Raw genomic sequence first — 5,915 nt, 5'->3', positions numbered from 1 at the left:
TGTTCTGCAGGCTGAGAGAGAGAATGATACTGGACCTGGCTTGGGCTTTTGAAACCTCACAGCCTAAACCCAGTGACACACTTCCTCTAACACGGACATACCTACTCCAGCACAACCATATTTTCTAATCCTCCTAAATATTTCAATCTAATCCCCAGTGACTAAGCATTAAAATATATGAGCCTATAAAGTGTATTCTTACTCAAACCACCACAATATCTATGGACTGGTGAGTGGATAATGAAAATGTGGTACATTTATATAATGGAATATTATTCAGCTGTTCAGAAAAATAAAATTATGAAATTCACAGCTTAATGGATGGAGATAGGAGTGGTCATTCTGAGTGAGGTAACCTAGACTCAGAAAGACATCCATGAATCTTTAGATCTGTGAATTTAAATTAGAGTACCAATAGAAGTCAGGAAGCTAGTAGAGTTCTTTCAACAGAGGAGAGATGGAATGCAGGTGGGATAAATGGGGGTGATGGAAAATAATGAAGCAAGGATTAAATGGGTGGGAGATGGAATGGTGAGACTAAGTGGACTTGGTGGACAACAACAGCCACAACATGGCACCTGGAGAAGTGGCTTAGCAGTTAAGAGCATTTCATGCTTCTGCAGAGGACCTGGGTGTGGTTCCCAGCACTGATACCAGGCATATCTCAACTGCTTGTCGCTCTGGTTCTGATGCCCTCTGGACTCCGCAAACCTCTACATACACAGGGTGTACATTAACTCAAGAGCATACACATGAAAGAACACATGAAATTGGGATGGGAGAGTTGTGGTTAGGGAGTAATTGTATAGGAAGGATTGAGAGTGGAGTTCATTAATACATATTTTGCAGGGAGGCTCTCTTGTTTGGCTGGCCTTCAGCCATGCCTGCAGTGTGCTGCTTCAGCTAGGTGCTACTGCAGCCACATAGATTTTTTTTTTAAACCTCTCTTCTTTGGGGGCTAATCCCTTGGGCTGTGTGACTCAATATGTGAATAGCACGGCACCTATTCCCCTTGGACACTTTGGTACTGTTATGAGCAGTATCACTCTTTACATTAGAAAGCTGATGAGTAATATGGGGAAAGAAAACAGGAAGAATGTGGAGGATGTGCTAGAAGAGGAAGAGATGGTGGAAAAAGTTCTTGATTGGTGAGTTGTCAAAGGCAAAGGGGGATATTTTCTAAAATGGAAGTGTCTACCAGATGAGGATAACACATGGGAACCAGAAGAGAACCCAGATTGCTCTGAACTCATCTGAGTTTCTTACAGTCACAGAAAACAGCTCACGAGACAGAAAACTCAGAGGGAGGCAAGTACAAAGATGATTCTCATTCTGAAGATAAGGGCGAGGAAAGCAAACCAAAGACGTGCTGCGGAATATTCCTACTCTGTGAACGTATGCCACTGTGGTTGATTTAATACAGAGCTCAGTGGCTATTAGCTAGGAAGAGGTTAGGTGGGACATTTGGGGACAAAGAGGTCTCATGGAAGAAAAAAAGTCGAATTGCCAGCTGGACACAGAGGGAGAAAGTCCTGCAGGAGGAGCAGTAAAAGTCATTAGTCTTGTGGCAACAACTAAGATAAATAGAAATGGGTTAGGTGCTAGTGGGACAAGCCTAAGCTATAGGCCAAGGTTTTATAATTAATAAGTCTCTGTGCTGTGTGTGTGTGTGTGTGTGTGTGTGTGTGTATGAGAGAGAGAGAGAGAGAGAGAGAGAGGAAGAGAGAGAGAGAGAGAGAGAGAGAGAGAGAGAGAGAGAGAGAGAGCTGGCAGATCAAAGAAACATCTGTCTGCAAAGAAGAAAGAGTCAGAAAAGTAAGTAAGGAGGCTTTGCCTGGGGTCTGGAGCCTGCACGGATTATTGGAGCTACTGACTCCAGTGGACAGCTCATGTTCCAGATGAAATGAAAGAGCTCTGAGGAGACTGACCTGGTCCTTGCCAAGGAAACCAATGCCAAGTGCCCACAGGTTGTCATATCCTTCTATGTGGAAAGGCTAATGTGCCATTCCTACCCCTCAGAGGATGGTGATAGAAGAGACAAGAATTGGTCCTCTTGAGGTCCAGCCTGTCACCTTTGATTGTGAATTTTAATGGGGGAGGAAGGAGTTCTACTTGTCTTGACACCACAGAGGTGGCTTGAGAAGATGTCCTTTGAAGAGCCAGCATAGTTTCTGTGCCCTGCAGCAGATCAACTGCTTCACATCATTTCAAGCTGTATAATTTGCATCCCCATACCAGTGGAATGGTGTTTCAAGGCAATCTGTTCTGTGCCTCGCTAAGAGAGCGGAGGGCCTTCCATGCAGGCCACAACCTGTAGAACTTGGATGTGGGAAAGCAAAGACACTGCTGATCTTCAGAGAGCATCTACACAACCCACAGCTTTCTTCCCAATAGTATGAATCACATTTTTACAGCCTAGCATGTGTGTAGTTTTTGACTATTCCTGGTATTGGTGGTTAGAAGATTGGGGTAGCGAGGAAGGGAGATGGGTAGAATCATTTTGGTTAAATTTGGAGCCTAATTGAGGAAATGGTGAAACAGTAGAAAGAACAACTAACTAATGGATTGGTTCTATGTTTTTTGAATAGTTTGTCTTTTCAAAAAATTTCATTGGCACCGTAAATGAAGATGGAGAGACTATTAAAAAAACTCTGTGAATACTGAAACCCACAGCCAAGGTGTTCCTGACCTGAGCTCACTGTGGACCGCAAAGGACAAAGCCCGTTCCAGAGTTCCCAGAGCCGCCATTTGAAGATGGAAATTGAGGAGGAACGGTTTTATTGGAGAGAATATACAGGTGACCATTCTGCCTTAGTGGTGCTAATTCCTAAAACTGGAGAAAAGATCTTTCCAATTATGAAGCTATAAATATCAGTTTGTCCATCCCTGCTACTGGCTCATGTATTGCAGGAGGGCCTATGGGAGGTGGGACAGGAGGGCCTGTACTCTTAGGGTGGAAACTCTTGGAACCTCTGTTCTTTTTTTGTTGTTTGTTTGTTTGTTTTTCTCGGTTTTGAACCCCAAAACTGCTCATGGTAGACTCAGTTACTGATAACACAAACCCCACTGGGTCAGTTTAAGGGTTGAATGACTTCACAGGTCTCCTGTTCTCAGGAGAGTAACTTTCATATTGGAGTAGTGGTTCACTTGAGAATAAAAACTCTTCAGATTAACTGATATCCAAAATACTGTCTTGAATCATGAGATAAAATCAGCTTTTAGTATTGTCTAGACCTGCACATAGAAATACATTGTAAAATCTTTTTAAGCATATGTATGTGAAAACTTGGCTTAAATGTAGACTTCATACCATACTGCCAGTTTTTCTCTTTAAACTATGGACTTATAAAAAAGCCTAAAACATATCATTCATGTATGAAATTTTTAGACAATAAAAATTAGCAAATAAGTGGCTTTGCACTCACAAAATAAGTATTAAAATTTGAAGATCCAATACAAAACAGAATATAGTATAAAATATTACTAACATTTGCTATCAGTCACACATTAAAGGGATCAATTTATTTACATCTTTTTACTTTTGTAAGATTTATTTATTGTTTTATGTGTATTAGTGATTTGTCTTCATATGTATATATGTACACCATGTACATAGTTGGTGTCCAAGAAATCAGATCCTCTGCAACTGGAGTTAGAGATGATTGTGGGTGCTGGGAATTGAACCCATGTCCTCTGGAAGAGTAGCAAGTGCTCATAACCTCTGAGCCAACTCTAGCCCATCATTTTACTTTTTCAATGTGAACATAACAAACTTTTAAATTATGCATGTGGCTCATATTATATTTGTTAGCATTGTTTATTCTTGACTGTTTTGTGATTTTATAATATCGAATAATTCCAAGTAGTTAATTATGGGGGGTATGGTGGTTTTAATAGGTATGACCCAATAGACTCATGTGTTTGAATGCTTGGCCCATAGGGAGTGGCATTACTATGAAGTGTGGTCTTGTTGGAGGAAGTATATTACTATGGGGGCAGGCTTTGAGGTCTTATATGCTCAAGCCATGCCCAGTGTGAGACACAATTCTTCTGCTGCCTATGGATCAAGATGTAAAACTCTCATCTACATCTCCAGCACCATGTGTGCCTGATTCCTGTCAAAATGATAATGGACTAAACTGTTGTGGATTTTAAAATTTTTTATTAATAAATAAAGCTTAGAGTCAAATATTAGGGAATAAATCTGATTGATCCATGAAGCAATGGAGAAATGATCACCTGATCCTTTTTTCCACCTTTCCTGATCAAAAAGAGTGCACATTTAGCCGGGTGGTGGTGGTGCACACCTTTAATCCCAGCACTCAGGAGGCAGAGGCAGGAAGATCTCTGTGAGTCCGAGGCCAGACTGGTCTACATGAGCTAGTTTCAGGACAGGCACCAAAAGCTACAGAGAAATCCTGTCTTGACTTCCCCCCCAAAAAAAGAAAATAAAAGAGTGCACATCTTTTAAGCCCCTTCTTATTATTTCTGTGTCTCTCTATCTTCCTCTGAGTCTACCAGAAAACTCTGGTTTACTCTATTGGCAGTCTCAAAGCGATAATGTAAACAAATCTCCCACAACGTTTCCCTCTTTTTGTCTAAATAAAAGGGAAGGTTTTAACTCCAATAAAGCAAAACTATATAAAATATTATATATTTTTTTATTTATTTTATTTTATTATATATAGTAATATAATATTATATATATTATTTATATATATAAAATTATCAGGTATTGGCTAAATAAAATGAAAGGTATTAACTTTAACAAAATGCAACTATATTCAATAAGAACAATTATCAGGCATTGTCTAAATAAAAAGGAAAAGTATTAACTTTAGCAAAATGATACCATATACAATAAGAACAATCATCAAGTAAGAATTACATTCAGAATGTCCAGTTCATTTGTATTTTGCAAACTCAGAGAAAATACTCCATTATCTATCTTTTCTTGGTGAGTTCAAAGTTTTGTGCCTAATTAACTAAGGAAATCTGTAACTATAAATTTCTAGTCTTCCACCCACCAGACACCCAAGAGGGATATAATATTACCTGAGTAGACAAGAAGTGCAGAGCAAACAGCTTCCAAAACCATAGAAATGATGGAGACATTTGGTTGTCTGGACAGTCACCCATGGTTCTTCTGCAATGTTGAGGCATCCAAATTCAGCATACAGGCCTAGAATATCTGTAACTATAACTTTCTAGTCTTCAACCCACCAGGCACCCAAGAGGAATATAATATTACCTGCCTAAACAGGAAGTGCAGAGCAAACAACTTCCAAAGCCATAGATAGTCTGTCTGGAGATGACAGCATCTTTACAGGACCCTGAAAAACTGAGAAAAAGATCAATACCTGGGAGCTAGTTGTCCAGTCTTGGTGTGATGGGAAAGTGCCAGGCTTATCTGAAGTTCTGACTGAAGTAGTGAATGATGCTGGACCATCTTAGCTAACTGCCTTAAAATTGTCCCGAGAAGTTTGTCGTCCAAAGTTGATCACTGGGTAGTGTCTATCAGCTTAGTGTTGTTGCCAATTTTGAGATAAAGTTTATACCTTAAGAAACCAAGAGATTGACTGGGTGGTGGTGGTGCACACTTTTAATCCCAGCACTTTGGAGGCAGAGGCAGGTGAATCTCTGTGAATTTGAGGCCAGGCTGGTCTACAGAGTTAGGTCCAGAATAGCCAGGACTGTTCCACAGAGAAGCCCTATCATGAAAAAAAATTAGGACTGGAGAGGTGGCTCAGAGGTTAAGAGTACTGGCTGCTCTTCCAGAGGTCCTGAGTTCAATTCTCAGCAACCACATTGTGGTTCACAATCATCTGTAATAAGATTGGTGCCATCTTCTGGCCTGTAGGCATATATGTAGGCAGAACACTATATACATAATAAATAAAATCTTATAAAATCCC

At 40.1% G+C, this 5,915-nt stretch overlaps 1 pseudogene; it reads left to right on the top strand.

Moving 5' to 3' along the window:
* The first annotated feature begins 1,074 nt into the window (after positions 1 to 1,074).
* On the top strand, positions 1,075 to 1,907 carry LOC125408114 (chromobox protein homolog 1-like; annotated as a pseudogene).
* Positions 1,908 to 5,915: the final 4,008 nt, after the last annotated feature.

The sequence above is a fragment of the Myodes glareolus genome, chromosome X, assembly GCF_982192425.1.
Source record: "Myodes glareolus chromosome X, mMyoGla1.1, whole genome shotgun sequence".
NCBI classification, from domain to species: domain Eukaryota; kingdom Metazoa; phylum Chordata; class Mammalia; order Rodentia; family Cricetidae; genus Myodes; species Myodes glareolus.
This window is presented reverse-complemented; position numbering and strand designations above follow the sequence as displayed.